The sequence below is a fragment of the Ambystoma mexicanum genome, chromosome 5q (assembly GCF_040938575.1).
Source record: "Ambystoma mexicanum isolate Mex_15411 chromosome 5q, UKY_AmexF1_1, whole genome shotgun sequence".
Lineage (NCBI taxonomy): Eukaryota > Metazoa > Chordata > Amphibia > Caudata > Ambystomatidae > Ambystoma > Ambystoma mexicanum.
The window spans coordinates 1,383,624,014-1,383,648,497 of record NC_090933.1 but is presented as its reverse complement, the minus strand read 5'-3'; positions in this window follow the sequence as shown (position 1 = coordinate 1,383,648,497).

Here is a 24,484-nt window from a genome sequence, read left to right as displayed (position 1 = left end):
TTCATCAGCCAGAAGGTGAAAGTTTCCACTTGCCATAGGTACTTCTCCTCTGGGGAGAAGGCTAAGGAGACAGTGTGGACCCCTGAAGGTTTACCCTTACATCTGGGATCCCCTTTCACATGGTCAGTTGACCCACAAACATAACATTTCCCAAATGTCTTGATGAATGGAGGTTTGTTCTGACCTCCATCTGTTTTGGGTCCAGATGGTACACTAGCCTGATTCGGTTTCCCTTGTGGTTTACCCTTATGTTGTTGTTTGTGGCCCTCTTTTGGATTGGAGGTATTTGAATTCTCCTTGTTATCTTTCTTTGGCTGCTTTCCCTCATCCTTCTTCTGAGTTGCCCCAGAATCCTTGTGAGTAGCCCTGTTGGCAACCCACAAGTCAGCAGCCTTAGCTAACTTCTTTGGATCTATCTCCTTAGAATCAGCCAAGTACTGTCTGAGCTCAGGAGAGCAGGAATCATAAATTGACTCCAACATTACAAGATTCCTCATACCTTCATAAGTGTTAGGGTCTTCCCAAATCTAGCAATTAAAGCTAGCTTCACACACTCCTAATCCATCCTATCCACCTCCCCCAACTCCAACACAACACCAGATGCAACAGTGGGCAGCCTAGAGAAGAGCCAAGGAAGCAACTGATTCCCTGTAATGTCTTGAATCCCATGGTTATATTCAAACATTGCCAACCAATCCAAAATATCAAGCTTAGCCTCATACATACCCACAATTTCTTTAGGCATACAGGGTCTCTTAGGACTGGAAGACCTAGAAGACTCTGGGAGAGAAGCATTTTCCAACAACAACTTTTCATTTCTAAGGCATGATTCATTTCCATTTCTCCGAGCTTAAGTTCTTGATGCTTTTGTTCAGTTTGAGCATTTAAACGTTTAAATTCCAGTTCAAGCCTCATCTTTTCTAGAGCAATGAATTCAGGACTGGGTGTAGGGCCTGGTGGGTCCCAGTGGACAAAGGTTGAGGTTGCTGAGCAGGCGAGGGAGCAGTGAGGCCTACATTAGGAGACTCATCTACTTCCTCTAACTCATCAATAATAGACACATTATCATCCTCATTATTTTCCACATTTGCTGAGGGGTCAGGCATTTCAGAGCCACCCTCCAGACTTTGTTTCTTTCAATCTACTCTGACTTTCTTCCTTTAACAGAGAGATTCCTTTCTCTACACAGATTTTTCAGATAATCCACAGTGTAACTAAGGAGGGTCTCCGGGCTGTAGCTTTCCATATCAGACATGATTCATATTGCTTTTTAGTGATGTTTAGCCTTGTGGTTAGTTGATCCAAGGTAATAGCAGCACTCCAAGTGTAATCACTATACTTCACCGCTGTACACCAGTGTTAGGCAGAATCATGTGCAGTACCCTTGGGGAACACCACACACAATTATGGGCCTCATTACACGGAAGGCGGTAATGGTTAACAGCCACCGTTAATGGTAACGGTGACCGTTAACCATTACCGCCTTACTACGAGGTCCCTTAGCGGGTTGGTGCTTTAACGCCTGCTTTTTGCAGGCGTTAAAAACCAACCCGCTAAGGGACCTCGGAGCTAATTACGGCACCGCAAAATTGCGGTGCCGTAATTAGCGCCTTCCCCATTCCCATAGAGCCCTATGGGGCAGAAATGGGAATGGGGAAGGGCAATGGCGGAAGGGGGATTTACCGCCCCACCAACCTTGGAATGGGGCGGTAAATCCCCTTTCCGCCAAGGCGGTGCCGGTAATTTACCGGCATGGTCCAGGGTGCTAATAGCACCCTGGATCACTGCCTTCCGTGTAATGAGGCCCTAAGACTACAAGTGACAGTACAATTTCACCTTTGGTACAAGCCTGTACTACACAGTAAAGTGGTAGAGATGGCTGAGCAGCCAGACTTATCTCAAGAGGAAAGTGAGCAGTATCAATAGTTACACAAAGTACTACCCCTCGAAGGAGCAGGAGGGTCCCGCACTGCTGGATCTGTGCCCCTCTCTCCTCCACCGAATCCGGAGCCCCCCTGCTACAAGGTAGTCTCTGTGGAAATTGTGCCAATTTTGCCTAGAAGGGCGGCGCCTTCCCGTCGAGTGAGTCGAGATTTTACCTGACCAGCCGACTCTTGTGCAGTATATGCACCGCTTTTATTGTGCTGGGCCAAATTTGCTTATTTTGCCTTGAATGCAGGCATCTGCCCACTGCTACCATACCTTGTACACGAGGAAGCCGACTCTAAGATGGCCGACTGCTTCCACAGTGCCTTTGCCTGACCCTCCTTGCCTGGCCTAACCGCCCCTCGAGCCCGATTGGCCCACAGCGGCTCTTATTGGCCAATCTATTGCCAGTAGGTGATCGCCGGTCCCACCCACGAAGGACCACACACCAAGGACTGCTTCCTGTCCTGAACCTGTCCATGCCTATCCCTGCCTTCTGCAAGCCACTCTGCTCGACGCTGACCACGCCAGCCTAAGGTACTGTTATCCCTGCCTGATTACATCCGGTGCAAACCCGTTAGGTATAAGATTACTCAACAAAGACTGATCCACAAGCCGCACGGTAACACCGAAACCTGCCTGCATCCAATTGCCTAGTGCTCCCTGCGCACTCAATCAACTTATGTTGTTCCGCACTCCCCCGATCCTACTACAAAAACGCAACTATAACATACCGTGCTTGCTTGATTGTGCCGTCCTGCCAACTTAGATTATCCTTATCATGTTTCCCTTCTGCTTGGTACAGTTCAACCTACCCTGCACAGGCTTGCACTTCATCGCCCACCCCAACAGGCTTAGTAGATCAACCTGTCCCAGCCACCATCCTATCCCCTGTCCCACCCCTTTCCTACCAAACACAAGCCCATTCCAGCCACTTCTCACTCTGCCCCACCATAAATTAGACACTTGCTCTACACAGAAAGCCTTGCCTGCTACTACCCTCTGCAAACCACCTCCACAGCACAGCATCACCAGCAAGTCCTACTCTAGTACTGGCACCACAAGATATGACCGCCTTAGGTCCAGGACACTCATCACTGCTAGCCCAGCTAACATAAGTGCGAGTAAAAGCAAACCCAAACCAGACACCCCTTACACCAGTGATTCATCCCACTGTACACTAATTAGAAAACCACACCAATCCACCACCGAAACCATCAAAGGCGCACTTATCAATGCTAGATCACAAGTCGCCCACGCACTAGACATAGCCGATATGATCACACGCAACAACCTAGACCTCATAGCTATCACTGAGACATGGCTACACGCTGCATCTGGCCCCACCCTAGCACTAGCCATCCCTAATGACTACACCATCTACCACACAGACAGACAAACAACCAAAGGCGGCGGAGTGGCTATCATAGCCAGAAGCTCCCTCAACATAAGACATCTACAAAATCAATCACTCCCTTCCGCTGAATTACTCACATTAAAATCATCCACTTCCAGCACAAGCACCATCACCACCTCTACAGACCACCAGGCCCCATTTCATCATTCAATGACGATATAGCTCTACTCCTTTCCAACAACACCAAACCTAACTCACAGATTCTCATCCTAGGTGATTTTAACCTGGGGTACAACGATGAGAAAGACGACAATGCTCGCACAGTAGCCAACACGATCTCAGAATTAGGACTTACACATCACATCTCTCAACCTACACATAATAAAGGCTGCATCCTTGACTGGATCGCAGACCTCAACTGTAACACCACCATCCTCTCCAACACACCTTGTACCTGGACGGACCATCACCTCATCACCTTCGCCATTAACAAAGACAAACACACACCAGTGCCCCTGCCCAACGCTCCACCTACACTCACAAGAAACAGTAAAAATATTACTGTGGAGAAGCTTATCCCATTACTCCAACCCATCATCGATTTCCCGCCCACCATTACCAACCCTACAGAACTAGTAGACCTCTATAATACGACCATCCTCAAAGCTTTGAACACGGTAGCTCCTCTGAAATTACAGAAAGCCAAACCTCATGCGCATCTCAATTCCTGGTTCACCCCTGAACTCAAATCACTCAGCAAAATCAAAAGACAAGCCGAATTAGCTTGGAAACAGTTGTTAGGGAGAATTCTCTGTTAAGGCTAATTTCCCAAACCTAGTGATCCTCCAGCAGCTTTGCTGGATTTTTGGGGTTTATTTTTTTCTCCTGCTAAGAGCGAGACTCTTTCTCTCCCACTCTTAGGCATGATTTGAGTATGTCCTTTGACTATGTATGTGTTTTATGGGCTATGGGGTCTTTTACTCCATAGGGCTTCATGTGTTTTGGGTATGTGTGTTACACAGCACCCTCAGTGCAGTAACACAGGGGTGTCATAGTGACTCCCAAACATAGACTCCATACCCTGGGACTGACTACTGTCTCCCAGGGCATGTAAAGTCACCATTGGCGTTACTAGTCCAAAATTGTGAACAGAACCAGTACAAACCATCATATTGTGGAAGTACTGGTAAGGGGTAATTCGATTGCCCCTGGGTCCATTTTCGAGGGGGCATTGTCCAGTCCCCTCTCGTCGAGTTTCTGGCTGGTGGCAGTGGTTACCACGCAAAATATTCCTTCGGAATATTTCCAATAGGATTTTCCCATTGATTTTAAACGCACCACTTTTTGGTGTAATGTTAAAGATACCGCTGGCTTATTTATTTAATATTAATTCACCGGTCGAGTCTTTTTGCCAGAACTCGGTTTTAAATTGGCGTTTGTGTTTGCCTCTGAAACTCTAACCCAAGTCGAGCCCTTTGTTTCACTTTTTGGCGGGCTTCTGCACAGAAGCCCTCCAAAGTGGTGCCACTCTGTCTGGGTCTACAGGATGTGTGGGAGGGGGGGAATAGGCACCCAGGACTGAGTTGCCTTGGTAACTCAAGTCGCACACTTGTGTGATTGGCCCAGTAGTGAGCCGCCCGGCGCACCACTTAGCATGTTTGATTGACAGCTAGGCTGATGAATGGGGGTTTTCTGCATAAAAGCAGGGCTTTGGGGACTGGAACTTCAATGGGGGTTTTCTGCATAAAAGTAGGGCTAAGGACCTAAGAATCCGACGAGGAAGAAGCTGAGCCACCTGCAACCCGACGACACCACCGGTGAAGCCCTGCTGCAACAAACTCACCACTTTCCAACGACAGGGAAGATCTTCAGCTGTAGAGTCTCTCCTCCTTCGAGCTGGTAGGAACAACCAGTTCGCCTTCTTTCGCTCACAGAAGCGTGCCTTGGTCGAATCGCCCGTGCCAAGCAGCCCGGCGGCCGGATAGCCAAGCTCACCACTTTTGACCGCGAATAAACGGACCGCAACTTTTAATCGGGAACTCCGCGGCTGGTTTCATCCCTGGGCAGTGCAACGACTCCAAACTTCCTCTACGACGAGATCCTCTCTTCCTCTGACTGGAACACTGAGCTGCAACCACTGCCAGGAACAATTCCCTCTGCTGGAGCTTCCTTCCCATTTAAGGTACTGTGTCCTACCTGGCCTCCCTTTCTACAGAGTGCTCAAGGTGCCCCCTAAATCCTTGTCCTCTATACTGGGTTGGCCCCAGACCTGCTTACTGTGCTTTTCTGAACTATTCCAACTGTTTTTTGACTTTTCTACAAAGACTTTAAAGTGCATTTCAGCTGTGTGATCTTGGGCACATTCCGCCTTGCTCTCTCCAAGAGTGGGCCTGGCCTATGAACTTTTTGCTCTACAGTAGACCCTGCCTTTCTTGACTTGCTGTGGTTTCTTAAAAGTGTTGGTACTCTGCCTTTTCTCTCCCTTTTTAAACTGAATTATTGGAGTGCCATCTAACGTTATGCGCTCACCTCTGTTTTGCAAATAAGTGGTGTCTTAACTTAGACTTGTCGAATAATTTAATTAGGGAGGTGTATATACTTATAGTGACTGTGTTTGAACTTGCTTGACATATTAGTGCCAGTGTATTTTACAAGTGTGTCTTTAAATAAATAATTATATACTTTTATACCAAAGCTCTGGTCAGAGTTTGCTTGTGCTACTGTATTTTTGTACCTAATGTGTATACTCTATATACTGCCTAACTCTTCTTGAGAGAAGTCTGACTGCTCAGCCACAGCTACCAGGTAAATCTGTGTGGTACAGCCTGCTACCAAGTGGGTTTACTGCCAACACCTGTAGTCTTAATCTTTTTGCAGTGCTCCCTAAGGGAACTGCACAGAATTCTGCCGAACAACAGTCGCCATCAACGAACAATAAAACCTCCTATTCCCTAGCATCCTCTACCTATAAGTCAGCTATCATCCAAACTAAAAGAAAATATGTTCAACGAGAGAATCTGTAATGCCAAATCTAATACCAAAGAGATCTTTAACACCCTGAGAGACCTCGAGTCCCCATCCCCCATCCCCGACACATGCACTAAAGACAAATCTTGGTGTACCAACGTACAGGAAGCACTTCTCGGCAAAATTGCCATGCTACAAACTAAAATTGAATCTAACAAAAACAGTCTTACCTTCAAAGACAATCCCACTTTTCCTACCCACATCTTACAAACGGATGACATCAACCCATTCGAATTCTCCCCCATCTCAACCAAAGAGGTCGAAGACATAATCAATTCCCTGAAACCCTCCAAATGCCAAGGCGACATCTGTCCGGCTCCAGTCATCAAAGATGCGGCCAAACATCTTGCCCTTTTCATCACATCTCTCATAAATTCATCCTTCTCATCCAGCATAGTACCCGACAATCTAAAGGACTCTTGGGTACTACCTCTTCTCGAGAAACTCACACTAGACCCCAGCGTGCCCACCAACTACAGACCCATTACCACTGTGCCCTTCCTTCTAAAAATCCTCGACGGAGCTGCCTACCTGCAGATACAAAATCACCTAGAGAATAGCAACCTCCTAGGACTAAGACAATCAAGCTTCCCCCCAAAACATGGCACTGAGACAGCCCCGATTGATCTTAAGAAACAAATGGACAATCTTAAAGACAATGGCAAACTAGCCCTTCTCCTCCTCGACCTGTCTGCCACCTTTGACCTGGTCAATCACGACATTCTCTGCAAACACTTAACCGTGGCAGCTACATTTTCCAACAAGGCTAACGCCTGGATCAAGTCCTTCTTGAACAATAGATCCATGAGGGTCTTTGCCCCCACAGCATCTGCTGAACCAGCCCCTGTTACATGCGGCATCCCCCAGGGGTCCTGTGTCTCCCCGACACTCTACAATGTTTTCACAAAACCCCTCTTTGACATACTAGACCATTTGGGTTTCATCTACACGAATTGGGCAGATGACACTTAAATACTCATCCCACTAACAGGCAACTACACTACTGACAGCACAGTCCTCAACAATATCTTCTCCATTATCCAAGAACAGATGGCCAAACACGGCCTTTGCCTTAACAATGACAAGACCGAGCTTCTCCTCCTAGGCTCTCAATCCAGACTTAACAAACTAGACAAATTCTACCAGACATTCACCATTGACGGTAACAACATCCCTGTCTCCAATAACGTCAAAACTCTCGGAATCTACCTTGACTCCTCCCTCACACTGACAAGACAAATAAACGCTATTTTGTCAGCCACTGCTTACACTTGTAAGCTTATCAATGCCAGCAGACCGTACCTCTCAACCCCCAACTGCATCACCTTAGCTAGAGCACTAGTACTCTCCAAAGTAGACTACTGCAACGCCCTCTACTAGGGCACTAGCCAAAAGAACATCAATAAGCTTCAAGTTATTCAAAATAACGCCCTAAGAGCAGCTATGAATATACCTAAACACAAGCACATCTCAGACGCAAGACGCACCTGTCAATGGCTATCCATACCCCAGAGAATAGATTACAAAATACTCTCTCTCACACGCAAATGCTTATCCAACCAAGCACCCAGATACCTTTCTGACAACTTCACGAAACACATCCTATCTCGCCCAACCAGATCAGCCCAAACACATTGTCTAAATATCCCCAGATTCAAGCTCCAAAAAGCAGGCGGCTCAAGCTTCCCTGTGCTTGCTTCCAAACTCTGGAACTCACTACCATCTGACCTTAGACAAGAACCCTCCTTTCAACGATTTAGACTCAGTGCCAAATCATGGCTACTGGCCAAAGTCACATAATACGCCTACCCAATCACACATAATTGTAAATATAGTCTTACAAACTGCCCTACCTCAAACCTTTGTAAATTTGCTGTAATGTATATACTAATTGTAAATGCTTATAATGTCACTATTATCTGTAACACATTTTTTTGACCTTTGCGTGACTTGTTGGCCACTATGTAAACGGCCAAGCGCCTGGATGCCCCAGGGCCAGGTGGCGCTATACAAATAATAAACTAAACTAAACTAAAGGACAGCAACTATGGTTCAAACAAACACGGACTCAAACATTTCACTATTATTAAGCAGTAGAAAAATTCACACTCTTAATACACTACACCACACCCAATAGATTCTGGACAAGTTAAGCTCAAAATGAAGTGTGAGCAAAATGGCACTCCAGTATTTTAAAAGGGAGGGAAAGACAAAGTTAGACAAAAGTTAAGCAGCACCAACAAGTAAGTAAGCAGGGCAATCTAGAAAAAGTAACTACAGTGAGGAAATTAAATCAAGAGGCCGGGGCCAAAGTCAATGGACCAGAGTCTTATGCAGAGGATCACACAGTTCAGAGTAGTTTGCGGTTAAGTCATTGCCAAGAGTTCAGAACGAAGCTGGTCGGACAAAGAGTTACTTTAAAGAAGAGAGAAGGACAAGCCCTCGAATTGGCAAAAGCTTTCAAGCATTTTTACCACGGTCGGACAAAACGGGCGACCGGATTTGAACATTACCTTAAATGAAGAAGAAGGCTGTAGCTGAAGCAGATGTTCTTGGCAGGTCCTGCAGGCTCACGGTTCCTGAAGCGCCTGCCGGACTGACAAAAAGTAGGAAGACTGGAGGATCCTGCACTGCCCAGGGAAGGAACCAGCAGCAGAGCAAAGCAACAAATAAAAGGTGCGCTTCTTAAAACCCAAGCAGGGTCGGTTCCTCCTGGTTATCCGGTTCACTGTAGCTGTACACAGCAAATTCGACCAGAGGAGGGAGGCCTGGCTTGCAGTTTGGGTGAACTGGTTGGTCCCACCAGCTCAAGAGGCGAAGATTCCTTGCAGATCTTCCCTGTCGTCGAAGTTTGAAGATTCGGACCGGCAGCAGGGGTTCACCGGGAGGTTCAGTCATGGTAGAGGTCCTCGTCTGTCAGCTTCTCTTCAGTTCTCTCGATCTAGTGGCGACTCTCCCGTCTCATTCCCAGAGACCTGCTTTTTATGCAGTTTTCCCCCATTCACACAGTCTGGTTGTCAATCACACAGCAGGATGACATTCACTTTTAGCCAATCATACCAGAGTGCGACATGGGTCTCCAAGGAGACCCTGTGCAGGGAGTCTCAAACCCCTCCCTCACATCCTGTCCCCCTCAGACCTTCAGGTGCCTAAGGAGGGCTTCTGTGCAGAAGCCCGCTGAAGGACGGCGAACAAAGGAACCAAACCTGGTTTGGCGCGCAGAGTAAAACACGAGAAAGACCTTTACAAAAAGAAATGGTGAATTAACCCAGCCAGAACCATATAAAAGTATATTTGGTCCAGCGGTTTTAAGTTCGAGGCTACTAAGATAGCCTAAAACAATACCAAGGCTATTTAGAATAACCGCGGTAGAAAGAAATAGGGTAGTTACCACTGCCACCAGCCAAATCTTAATGAAAAGGGAACGAAACAATGTTCCATGAGAGACAGACAAAAGGGGATAACTATTAACCCTTTCCAGTACTCTATGTAAGATAGTTTGTACTGAGTCTGTGATTTAAAAAGACTAATAAAGTCAATGGCAACTTTACATGTTTCTGGGAGACAGTAGTCAGTCCTGGAAAAACAGAGTTTCAGTGGGAAGTCTGAAAAAGACAACCCTATGTCACTGCACCGAAGGTGCTGTGTAACACACAATAAAAAGTTGATGCCTATGGAGTAGGTGTGGCTCCACAGTCCATGAACACACAAAAATGTACAACACATAGCCAATAACACATCTAAGAGTGGGAAGAAAAGGCTCACACTCTTACCAGGTGAAAAAATAAATCCTAGAAATCCAGCAAAGCTGCTGAGGGACTCAGTAGGTAAGGGAAATGAGCCATTCTGGAGAATTCTCCCTAACAGCGGGAACGTCGGATGCACCGGCACATGCAGAGTTGTGCCGGTGCAGCCGACTTGCTGTGCTCGTGGGTGCTGGTCAGCCCGCCACGAAAAACCTGGCAGGCTGTCAGGCACCCGCGAGCACAGCCCATAGTATGGCGGGCAGGTAACTACGGTACCGGCATGCTTACCGGCACCGTAGTTCCCAGACCGCCGTGCTCGGAATGAGGCCCAGTAACACAAGAAAAACCTAAGAAAAAACAAAGAAAAACACATTGATATGATCAATAATAGCTGTCTAAACACAAATGTATAAAGGTGATCGCTACTCAGTTCCATGCTTTGTGCACCCCATGCAAGTATGTCATAGTTTCATTACTTCATGAGCCCTTGGTTGTGATCAATTCAGCTTGTTGTGAATAAGTGCGCTCAATGTGTTATATTCTGCCATTTTTAAGCGTGTGCTTCTCATGCAGTGCCCGTAAATGTTTGTTTATGTTCATATGTTTGTATACGTTTACTCACCATTGTGAGACTTCATATATATTTATAAGATTGCCCATTTTAACCTATACACCGTGTCAGCTTCACTGACCTGTGTGCAGGGAAATGTCCTGCTCAGAAGTACGCGGTTCGCGACGTTAGTAAACGTCCTTCTGAAAGGAAACGATATCAATATGTTTACGTTATCCATCAATGTCAAGATTGCGTTTGTGTATTTCCGATAAGTTCTGTTCTTACCTTATCTGATGTATCGCTATGCATACAGCCGCTCCCGCTGCGTACAGTGCAGCCGCGGCAATCATGTTCCTGTTAATGTTTTACCGTTGGCATGGCAACATTGTGTTACAAGATGGCCGATCGCAACTAGTTGCGTCGGCCATCTTGGGAGGGGCAACTCATTAGGAATTATGTGTGTAACATATGATCAGTGTTGTGCTTCGATGGAATTGTCAATGTTGGGTTTTCTACCTGAAATGGGACAATCCTGCATTAAACCTCTCTTCCGCATTGGTAGAGTTTTTACCTCAAATGCGCACTATGTTGATATTCCACATCTAATAACTCGATGGCGTCTAAATCACTTCAATACATTCTACTCTTGAATAAATATCAATAGTTATATATGGGAACTTCATATAATTTGGGAACTACATATAATTTTGTAGAACCACGAGCTTCAGTGGTAATATATGTTCTGATGAACTAATAGTTGAACAATAGAAAGTACAATACAAATAGTGCAAACATTGGCTGAAAATATTACATGTGCATTCATCTTCATGTGTATGCAAGTTTGTACCGATACCTCCTTTTAGCATTTAATCGAGTTAGTATAAACTCACCACAAGGGCAAAATCAGATTATGCAAATATATATAGTTGAGAATACTCCAACACATTCAAGCCATAAGAAATATTGATTCTAACTATCCGATGGCTCTGCATTTTCAGTCCCAACATGGCAGCAGATTGGAGGGTTGCTCCTTTTTTGGTATTCGGACTGTGCCTAATCACCCAGAGGCGGCAATAGGGAGTTACTGTTGAGACAACTGGAGACCAAGTCCATTTTGGACCTCGAGACCAAGAAACCTAGGGGTCATAATGCTGATGAAGAGCTATACACGTTTTTAGGCACCTAATAGTATATATTTGTTTTTTTTATCTTTGATGAACTACTTTTATATTTCAGGTACCTTAAATGTTTTTGTATGACCTCTTGAATGTCTATTAATGTCCAACAGTGCCTTCTTTAGATTTTAGCCACCATGTACATTCCCTTTAGTTCTGACGTATCTTTCAGGTTGTTTCTTTCATGATATTGTGCAGTTTAACTTGCACAATTTTGTTTTTAACAAGATCAGTAATAGGGTTTTGTTTTTAATATTGATCACTGTGATGCATACTTTTACACAGAATGTCTTTTGGATTCCTTATGCTTTCTTACTCTCCCCCTTATCTTGTCTCGACCCCTTTTGTCTTTTCCTTGGCGGATATTTCACATCCTTTTAGATGCAGATACTTACATCGCAGGGGTTACCCAGTCATGGTATATCCCTTTGCGGGTCCACTATGTCTAAATATTGTTTTGGGACGCTCAAGCATATGTGTATCATCTTTTTGCAGTAGAAGGTTTACTAGGAAGCTAGTTTGCATTAATAATTGGGCATTTTTATGGTTAAATGCACTTTGCACTTTACGGTGGATGAATTTGTTGATCTGCTCCAGTTGTCCATGCATGCACGGTTTTTTGTCATGTATCCTTTTACAGAGAGAAGAGTATTTTTTAATATTTTAGATACTATGTCATCTTAAACATTCAGTGATTTTTAAATTCTTCTCTGATAATTGATTGCATGGTTTATGATTTACATTTCCAGCACATTTAGGAATACATCAGTGCATTCATGGACGTAGAGCACTGTGCATATTATTATTACTGTAGAGACTTCAACTCTCATCCCCCCTTCCCTTTTTCCTTTCCTTTGCTGCTAGCACTTTGCACTTTCTTTGCTGCTAAAGCACTTTGCACTTTATACTGCACTTTTGAGCTTGATATGTCCCATCTGCATTTTTGTATTCATACGATGATGACCATGCGTTTATGGATTCTTGAGACTTAAGATAATTACGGGGCATATTTACACGTTAGTCAGTAAATGGTATGTACGATATTCAGACTGCGGGACAGAGTGGAGGAGATGGCTGAACAACGGCGTGTGTGCAGATTATTTGCACAGATGCAATGTTTACTTACATGGAAGGCATTTACTGACTAGGCTTCTACCTTATTAATATTTTATAATTTGTACTGTTTAGAGGCATGATATAGTCCGTATGGCCCCCGTGCATTGCACTAACAGTGGGAGTGTTTCATTAAAAAAAATTATTTTGATGACACTCACAGATATCAGTCGTGATTAACACCATTTTCCATCTTGTTACATTATTGGTGTTTTGAGATATTTGACATATTTTGTCTTTTTCTCCGAGCGGTGTATTCACCGTATTTTTTCCTCCCATTGCTATTTCCGCGCGTTGCTCGCCGTCTCCTCCTCAGTCCCTGCATTCATGTTTTCTAGGACACTGGTTGAAGCATTTTTAATTACATAGTAGTTATCTGGTGTTTTGATGACTATGGGGTGTACTTTATTCATATAGTACAGACCGGTGCTTTTAAATGCTATGACATGGCCGCCAAGTGTTTACTACATTGTACTGACTTGTGCATAGGGACATTCTATGCACTGCTACCATAGAGTTTGCCTAGCTCTTTTAAAGGAGTCCTTTTTCTGTGTCATTCCCTACCTACGTGAACAAGCGGTCGGAGTACCGTGAAACGTGTCGTTTGTTATTCAGGTTTTCTCCCTTTTTTCATGCACTTTTATTAATAAAGAATACTTTGTGCTGCCTGGATTTGCTGTCAAGCCTTTTCCTTGCTGAGATTGGACTTCTTCCTCTCAGCTGCTCTCGGGAGTGCAACCCGTTGGTTTTGCCCTGTCACGGGGCACAATTTTTGTTTCAAAATATATATTCACTGAAAAAACTTTGTTAAAGGGACGTTATGGTTAAGTTGGACTAATAAAAACCTATGAAATTCAACGAAAATACTTTGTTAAAGGGACAGTATGGAGAATTTCAGGGGTTTTTCGGTTTTACTTGGAACCAGTTATGGTAAGATAAGCAACCATAACTCGCGCCACCACCGTGCACTGCTAAGACTAACACCCAGGACATCAAAGATGACATCACAAATGTCATTGATAGACGTCTACCAACATCTGACTTCATAGCGGACCTTCCAGACAGTGCCACATGACCATACGCTGGCGCACGGCATGATGACGTGTCCGGGAACCCGTCCGCACTTCAAAATAAGATCTCTGCTTGACGGACAGTTCGGAACTGCATTTTCTACTGATCTAGGAACTTTCAAATTTCCCTTGCACAGCTCCAACACCTATTCCTACTCATTATCCATTAACAATCTAGTACACAGTACATACTTTTGGCAGCCCACCAAACCACTTGCCTCATTCCAATGTGCCCTCATTAATTCCTGCTCCCTCCCAGCACATGCTCTGGAAATCTGTGACCTGCTCCCCGCACACAAACCTGAACCTCTTAGTCATCTCTGAAACTTGGCTACATGAAGCCTCTGGCACCGCCTTATCCTTAGCCCTACCCCAAGGCTACATCTAGGTCTGGACCGCCTACACACCAAAGGCGGTGGAGTGGCCATCATTGCCAAGGAATCCCTCTTCCTACGACAGGTCACCAACTCATTTGAAGGTAACAGTGACGTTTTGTCCCTCAAACTTACCACCTCCCCTAACTGCACCATCACTATACATATTGTTCCCCCCCCCCATCCCCATGGCTGACTTCCATGAGAAACACATACACCTCCTATCTGACAACCTAAAAATCTCCTCTAAGTCCATTCTATTAGGAGACCTGAACCTCGGATTCAATGACCCTGAGGATTCACATGCCAAATCTCTTGCCAAAGCTCTAGACACCCTGGGGTTCAATCAATCAATCACTAACCCCACCCACTCTAAAGGCTGCATCCTGGACTGGATAGCCAACCACAATTACTCTCTATCCATCTGCTCCAATGCCCCCTGCCCCTGGACAGGCCACCATATCATCCACTTTTACATCCACATGCCTACGATAAAAAACCACTCAACTACCGCATTCCCCAGTTCAAGGAAAGTAACCAAATCGAGGCTACTGCCCTATGTAGCAACCCCCACTTTCAAACCTCCTTTCTCCAATGATCCCATCGTTCTAGCTGATCTATAAAACTCTGCACTAAAGAATGCACTCAATGCCATAGCTCCAGTGTCAGCAGGAAAATCAAAACGGCCAGACACGCAAATGCTTGGTTCACCCCAGAGCTACTGGAACTCTTCTCCTTGAAATGCACCGCCCTCTCCACTTGGTAAACTAACCCACTTGAATCCACAAAACTAGAATTCTACCAGATAGCCACCCAATACAAAAAGGCAATCATCTCGCCCAAATCCGCCTCCTTCAACACTAGGATTACCAATGCAAAATCTGGAACTAAGAAAATCTTTGCCATCTTCAGAGAACTAGAATAACCAGCTCCTACCACGCAGGTCATAACTAAAGACGAATCGTGGTGTTCTAACTTCCAAACCGCCATGCTCAACAAACGTAACCTTCTGCAGAGCACAATCCCAACCAGAACACATTGTCTCGCCCTCAGCCACACCCACCACTAACCCCTCTGCCCAGGAGGATATCCCCCTCTTCTCCTTCAATGATGTCACAGAACTTAGTCCTCACCCTCCTAAAACACCTCAAACCTTAGAACTGCAAAGGTGATGACTGTCTAGCCACGATCATTAAAGACTGCTATCACACTAGCCCTGTTTCTCACAGCAGTTATCAATGCCTCCTTTCCCTCTGGACTGGACCCTCCTAGCATTAAGGAAGCCTGGGTACGACCACTTCTAAACAAGCTGTCACTTTACCCGGCCTCCTCTAAACAACTACAGACCCATAACTACTGTCCCTTTCCTTTTAGAAATCGTTGACAAATCACTGGTCCAACACTTCCTCGAAAACAAACCATATCCTGGGCCTACGTCAATCCGGCTTTCGCCCTGGTCACGGCACAGAATCTGCTCTGCTTGACCTTAAAAAGCAACTTGATATAAAGGATGCAGGCAAGCCTGCCCCTACTCCTCTTCTTGGACTTATCAGCCGCATTTTACCTAGTGGACCACAACATTCTTTGTCACCACCTCACTTCCTCAGCACACTTCTCACCTAATGCCACAGCCTGGATCAGCTCATTCCTGCAAGGAAGAGCCATGAGAGTGTTCTCAGATCAGGCGTGTGGAGCTCCCATCACCATCCACTGCTGAGTCCCTCCGGGATCCTATATCTCTCCCACTCTCTACAACATTTCCACTAAGCCTCTATTTGACATCCTAGATTCCATTGGTATAGCTTACACTAAGTATGCTGATGACACCCAAATCCTACTCCCACTCTCCAGTAACTACGAAACTGACGCCAAGGCCCTCGACACTGCCTACTCCACTATTGAGGCCTGAATGTCAGCCAACCGTCTCTGCCTCAACAGTGGTAAGACTGAAATCCTCCTAGTAGGCTCACAGGAAACCCTAAACGTACTTACCAACCAATACAGCACTTTCACAATTGATAACATACAGATCCTGGTCTCCCCATCGGTAAAACCTTAGGAGTCTACCTCAATGCCACTCTCTCCATGTCACGTCAAGTCAGCGACATCGCCTCCTCAGCTGCCTACTACACCAAATTGATTAACGCAGCCAAACCACTCTTATCCACTGAGAACTGCCTCTCCATCACCAGAGCCATAATAGGCTCAAGACTGGATTACTGCAACATCCTCTTTGCTGGCACTACAGCAAAAAACCTAATGAAACTCCAAATAATCCAAAACAATGCACTTCAAGCAGCTCTCAAAATTCCCAAAAGAGAACACACATCTGCCGTTAGTGTACGGCAAAGCGGATGCCCCGGAGGACGGATCTATTAAAGTTTCCTTGCAATAAACTGTGGGATGTACATCTTTGCTTTAAGCTAAATTTGATGTACACCCATGAAAGGACATTGAAATGGGGAAATAAATCTGCAGTAGGTGCTCCTGTACGGAGCCGCTTTTGTAATGAATCAGAACAAAAATAAACCCTAAAACATCTTGTAATCTACTGAAAACACTTTGATAACTGGGACCTGGCATGATCGGTACGACGTTGCCAGCCAGGGAATGGTTGTGGATGGCATGTATGTGGGGATATACAACAAAGACCATATTGGCTCTTTCAAAATGTCTTGTGCTGTTAAATGTAGAACTGGAAAAAATGATATCACAAGTATGAAGAATGCCAGTATTTCTGCTTTGAATAAACTTAAAAACACTTAATGTTGTTTTGTGTTTTATGTATAACTTTGGTTTATTGTTTATGAGAAACCAATTTATGTGGCTGGATTTTGTGATAGGTGTTTGCTGGTCATCCACTTTGATTATGTGGTCTATACATCACTTTGATGATGTACACTATGAAGGATGAAATTCATTAAGAAGGACTCCTCCACAGTAGTTGTCAAGTGAATGTTCTGTTGAGAAGTCTATGTACACTCGCAGTATTATTGTGAGATGCTTGTTTATTACGCATAGTGGAGATTGAGATCTACAAATTCAGGTAGAGCAGTGCTCTGTATTGCAGATGAAATTTAACAGGATGTAATCTATGAGAACGGTTGTTATGTGAATGGATCTCTTCCTTCTCTGAGGCTAGTATTTTGTTTTATAATATGGTTTACCATGATAAGAAGATTGTGTTTTTAACCTTTGTTTATTACATACTGTTGATGTTGTAAGAGTTTGTTGAGCAAACTAATCAACAACTAATAAAAAAAAAAGATCTGCCGCCAGACACGAAGCCCAATGGCTCCCCTTCAAAGAACGGGTCCTATTCAAAACTCTTGCCGTCACTCACAAGTGCATCACTCACACAGCCTCCCTTTACCTTGCCTCGAAAGTAATGAGAACAGGCTCTTCCAGACCCACAAGAACACCATACTCCCACCGTCTCATAATCCCCAAGTCGAGTCAAACAAGCCAAAGCAGGTGGCGCTAGCGTCCCTTTAATTGCTGCCAAACAATGGAATTCCCTGCCACTCACCCTTAGAAACGAACCCTCACACCTTGCATTCTGCAAAGCACTCAAAACCTGGCTGTTTAACTAACCTCTGCCTACACTCCCGCTCTGCGCATCACGCCTGCGTACTCATGTTCCCTGTAACCTATTGAACTGGGTACACATCATATGCTTTGTCATGCACCACTGCAACTAGTTCTTGCACCACTGTAACCAATGCACCTACAGTTGTTAGATCTAATACTCTCTGTATGTACTACTGTAACCAAGTAGCCTACTTACCTCTGTGACAGCGCCACGATGCCTGCGGGCTGTTGTGTGCTACACAAATTTAAAAAACGAATAAATAAATAATGCGCTTTAAAATGCACACTTTTATCCCCATCCAAACTCTCGTTTGAGGGGATGGGTTGCAAGTTGTCCTCCTTTACTCAGTGCAATAGGGGGCATCCCTGGGCATGGGGGCTGGGGGGCAAAGAGTAGAGAAAGGGAAGATGGGGGCAAGGAGTGCACTCAGGACAGGAGACAAACTGCTGCAGAAGCAAAGAACACCCTGTGCAGAGAGACATGCATATATCACAGCAGCTATTTACCTTCTGTTGCCTGCGGGACACTGCAACGCACCAATAGTGTATTCAGGTCTGGAGAAAGAAAATATTACCATAGGATTAATTAATCTCCAAGAATGTACACCACATCCAGAGAAAATATATTTAAGAAATATCCAAAGAGGGAGCTGCCTCGCCCCCTATAAATCACAAACACAGGAGAAAGGCTTAACAGAAGGAGCATGAAGGAAAAGCAGAGACAAGTCAACATTACCCTAAAAGGACACTTTTCTCACCACAAGCGCGTGCAATAGGCCTGTCACTCAGCTGCGGTAAATTATGCCATGGGATTGCTTCAGAGCTTGTGCAGCATTTTCCCTTTAACAATAGAGCAAGAGATGGGGGGGGGGGGGCAGGAGGAAGCAGGAACGCAGCCACGGCTCAGAAGACTGAGCTACCTAGCGCCTTGGGCAGCGAAGCTGGGGTGCAGCGCTGGAGGACAGACATGCGCAGTACCGAGTAGACACCAGAGAGCATGCGCAGAAAGGGGGAACGGGAAGTAGGAACTCACAGCTGAAACTAAACCCAAGGAGCATGCGCAGAAAGGGGAAACCGGAAGTAGGAACTCACAGCTGAAACTAAACCCAAGGAGCATGCGCAGAAAGGGGAAACCGGAAGTAGCACTGTCACATCCGAAACATCTACCCAGAGAGCATGCGCAGAAAGGGGGAACCGGAAGTAGGAACTCACAGCTGAAACTAAACCCAAGGAGCATGCGCAGAAAGGGGGAACGGGAAGCAGAAAACTCATAGCTGAAACTAAACCCAAGGAGCATGCGCAGAAAGTAAACACCGGAAGTAGGAACTCACAGCTGAAACTAAACCCAAGGAGCATGCGCAGAAAGGAGACACCGGAAGTAGGAACTCACAGCTGAAACATCTACCCAAAGAGCATGCGCAGAAAGGGGGAACGGGAAGCAGAACTCACAGCTGAAACTAAACCCAAGGAGCATGCGCAGAAAGGGGGAACGGGAAGCAGAACTCACAGCTGAAACTAAACCCAAGGAGCATGCGCAAAAAGTAAACACCGGAAGTAGGAACTCACAGCCGAAACATCTACCAAAAGAGCATGCGCAGAAAGGAGACACCCCGGAAGTAGGAACTCACAGCTGAAACTAAACCCAAGGAGCATGCACAGAAAGGAGACACCGGAAGCAGCACGGACACAGCTGAAACATGTACCCAAAGAGCATGCGCAGAAAGAAGACGCCGGTCATATGTGCATCTACAGGTCTCAAGAGTGTCCATACAACGTTGCCAAAATAAACATGAGGTCCACTTTCCTAAGCAGACCACATTTCCAAGGACCGAATGGTTCATACTCGTTTTAATCCAGTTAGCCATTTCTTACCCATGCTTCTGGCCAGTCATTCACACGGACCAGTTCGTAGTGTACTTAGAAACAATGCTATGTGATGCCACTTCCTGTGATGTCACGATGGGGGCGTGGTCAAATTACATCACTTCCTGTGATGTCACACGGGGGCGTGGCCAAATAACATAACTTCATATGATGTCACTCTTGGGGGAGTGACCTTGTGATGTCACTTCCACTACGCCTGGCATTTTGGTGAAATGACATCCCTGCTTCCGCCTCTTCCAAGATTCGCCCTCCACGGCTGCTGAGGCTGGGGGTTGTGTCTCCTCAGGGTAGAAGTGGACACTGTGCTCTCCCTGGGGTGGAATGGTTTGGTTTCTAGGCACCCTTGGTCCGGGGTGCTTGTTCAGATCCTTCCATTGGACGTTACGGGCATGCCCCAAGATGGGGTTGCCCAGGGCATTCCCCAGGTGCTCTGCTGCTGCACTGTTCACAGGGCGTGGAACGGGTTGCCATGTCCCGTTTTGTGGCGACACTCTCTTCCTCGCATCGCCCGCCTGGTGGGGCGGTTTTCGATGTCGGCAGTGAAGGCAGCGGTTCAGGACGCTGTGGATCGCAAGGTTGCCTCTGGGTTACGGAATGCATGCTGTTGCTACCCTGTCCCTCTGTACATCTGTCTGCAAGTCCTACATGACAGACTCTGCCTTGTGCAGCTCTGCAGCCACTTTACGGGGGTCCTGTGCTGTTTGGTGGCTCCTTGGAGGTGTCGGTTCACTATGTAGGAACGTAGGTTCCCAGCCTATGTTCATGCGGACGAGGTCTGACGACACTCGTCCTCTGCTCTCCCACACACGACTCGCCCTTCGAGGCTGGTTTAGAAGTCCGGCTGGTACATTGGGCTGGCGGGCGTTCTTCACAGACCTAGTGGTCTTCCGCTGCCTGGCCTTGTTAGGACTTCTATCAATTCATGGTCTATCTGGCAGCATTGGAGGGAACAGCATCCTCACTGGGTATTTAGCCCTTCAAAATGGTGGCAGCTTGGTGCACTGCTCAGACGATCTGGTAACGTTGCAGTTGTTTACAAGATGGCGCCCTGATGCAATCCATCCCAAGGATCGTTGCCACAGAGTGACACAGCAGAAGAAGCAGCCCAATGGTGAGCACCTTGTGTCGCTTCGTTTTTCCCCACTAAGCATTGATGCTGTTACTCTACCCTGTTTTCTATTCCCTGTTTTTCTCTTAGCCCTTCTGTCTTGCCTTTGCCATATTCCTCCTTTGCCCTTCCCGATTCCCTCTGCCTTTGCACTCTGTCTGCCTGCTCGGCGAAGTAAGTTCTGTGAAGGAAACAGAGTTCCTATTCCCTGTCCGATTGTTTCAGTTGCCGCCTTGGCACCTCGGTGCGTTTCTTTTACATCGAGGCAAGTAACGGATAACATCAGTTCGCCAGAGCAAGGAACCATACCATCATCTTCTCTGAAGATACAATGCCTCTGACAAGGGTTTTCCCTGTATGGGTTTTCCCCCTGGCCATCGCCCATAGAGCACACACGGCCACCCTATTCAAATTGGGCTACGTGAATGCTCTTGTGCCATTTTCTAATCAAATCTCTCTGGGATGAAACACCAGGTGATCTACGACGAGATTACAGGTTAGCCTCCGACTGCACATCCTTACAGCAAGCGACGCCAGCTCCATCACAATGGAACAAATGCAACAAGTATTAGCAGCTCTTCAAGATCTCACCCAGGAAGTGCAACATCTGAAGAATGAAAATGCTGCGCTTTGACAAATGGTTGCAGCTGCACCCATACGAACTGAGCTGCCTCCAACCTCCCTCATTTTGTGGAATTTCGCAGAAAATCCAAAGAAACTCAAGGAGTTCTTATGATATGATATGATATGGTATTTGTAACGCGCCTATACACAGGTGTTAAAGGCGCGACGAGGCAGGGAGGGGAGGAACAAGGGGAGACATAACAAACGATCCTACTAGGCCAGGTGTCATTCAGATCGCGCAGGGGTGGGGGAGGGGGAAAAAGTGCAAGGGGAGGGGGAGGGGGGAAGTGCAGTAAGGTAAGTGGCGTAAAGTAATAAATAAAAAAGGGCCAGCTGGTGGCAAGTGCAAGGTAAGTGCAGAACAAGTGCTGGGGAAGGGGGGGGGGCTGTAGGGATACAGAGACAGTCCCGCAGTGCAGAGGGGTTCCAGGGGATCAGTGGCTGGGCCCAGGACCGAAGGCCGTTTAGAGTGGTCCAGTTGCAGGATCAGTGCAGTTTAGTGAAGAATTAATTAGCTGTTCAGCAGGGGAGAGGGAGAGAGAAAGCAGAAGCAAAGAGGAAGGTTTTGAGGTGCTTCCGGAACCGGAGGTGGTTCTCCTCAAGTTTCAGGGAGGCAGGAAGGCTGTTCCAGAGGGAGGCCCCTGCTGCGGAGAGAGATCTACCCCCAGCTCGTTGCTTCGAGAAACGGCTGACCATGAGGGATTTGGAGGCGGATGAGCGAAGGGCTCGGGGAGTAATGATATTTGTGAAGAGAGAGTTGAAGGTATTTAGGACCCAAGCCCCAGAAGGCCTTGTGGACAATGCAGAGGGTTTTGAACTTTATCCTCGCAACCACTGGGAGCCAGTGTAGAGATTTCAGTCCTGGAGAGATACGGTCCCTGGGCTTGAGGCCAAGGACAAGTCTCGCAGTTCTGTTCTGGATGAGTTGCAGAGGGCGGAGAGTGGAGGCAGGCAGATTCTTGGAATCATGTGTTGTACAGTTTACTTTGAATCCCTCCTATTTTCCCACAGATCACTCTAACGTGAGTTTTATTCTATCCAACTTGGCAGGAAGTGCCCTGGCCCAGGCAACTCCCCTTGTAATCACCAACAATCAAATCCTGGATTCATGTTCTGCCTTTGTAAATAGTCTTCAGGCAATGTTTAGCCAACAAGAACTCACTGTCTCCACCCAGGAAAATCTACTCAAAAGAAGACAAGGGTCATTAGATGTGCTGACTTACAGCACCAATTTCAAACAAATGGCCGGGGAGAACGCCTGGCCTGATGATGCTTTGGTAACACTTTTTCGACAAGTGTTGTCTGAGGAACTCAAAGATGAGGTCTCCTGTGTGCCAACACCTCCAAATCTGAAAGAGATGATTGCATTAACGCTACAGATCGATTTTCGTTTGCAAGAGCAGCAATCCAAAAGACTTAAAGGACGCCTGCAGAAGACGGCCAAAGCTTTTCATTCTAGTCCTCGCCAGCACTCAGAATAGGAGCCCATTCAGGGTGGTATCGCCCGTGGAACTTTGACTCTGGAAGAACGCAATAGGCGCAGGACTCTCGGCCTCTGCATGTATTGTGGATCTTACAAGCATTTGTTAAGGATTGTCTGATCACCCCTCCTCAACAGACGGGAAACACCAGACCCCATCCATAATGGGAACCACGGTCAAGGGGAAAGCTGTATGTTCCCACGCTCACAATCCTCAGGATACCCTCATGATGGTTCTTAAAGTAGAGTTGCATCTCCAGGACAAGATCATTCATGATGTTCCTGCCCTCATCGATTGTGTCTATAAACAAGGAAAGGGGTCCTGCCTATGTAATTTCTAATCTATTGCACTTTATTCTAATGCAGTTATTACTTCTTGTAGGGCTGCCTGCCAGCATATCATTAGTTGGCAAGCAATGCCTCGCTGTCTGCAGAAAATACAGTGGAAAGCTCAAAAGAGAATGGTGTTCAGTTTATTACTAATGACTGACCCATTTTTTGAAATATATTCATGTTTTAAAATATATGCACTTTGTAACATATGTGAAAAGCGCACAACTTGAAAATCACAGAGTGCAGTACATATCATCTCCTGGATCTGGACATTTTACAAATGATATGTAAAGTCAGGCTAATGAACATCAGACATTTACTCCATGCTAATCCTCATAACAAAACTCAACATAGGCATTGCTTCATGCCTTTGCAACTTGTCACATCATTTGAAAAACATACAGATGTCAAATGCAGTCACAGCAGTGTTCGTTATTTTCACAGGTGAACATGGAGTTCCTAAACAAAACCAAATGCATTACTTTGTGTGGCTTTGACATGCGGAAGTTCCAACTAGAGAAATGTTCTAGTGTCTTTCATAGATGAAAATCTATTCAATGTGTTTCATCTTGGTGGTATAACCTTCACGAGGTTTACTTTACACCAAAAGTCAATTTTCAGCCAGGCTAGAGGGTGACCTTAAAAAGTCGACGTCCGGACATTGAATCAAACCCCGAGCAGGGGGAAGAACCCAAAGGGCACCTGCATGGTTGCGCTGGGGCTCATCGATTGTGGGGCAGAAGGACATATTCTCGATGACCCCTGGGCCCCGGAACACCATGTCCCTCGGGAAACCACTCCACTTCCTATTCCAGTGGAAGGGGTTGACGGTACTCCATTATCTTCAATCCCCATTAAAGAACAAACCTCCAAACTTTTGATGCGACTATCTTCCCATAAGGAGTCCATCACATTTGATCTAATAAAGGTAGCACATTACCCAATTATTTTGGATCTTCCTTGGCTTCGGCAACACAACCCCTATGTGAATTGGGCAGCTGGTACCATATTTTTGGGCTCAGAGTATTGGCTTCGACATTGCCTTCATGAAATAGCCATCTGCTTTCAAACTCAACTGAAAACCAATGAGAACAGATCTATATCCCACCTCCAAAAATTGCCC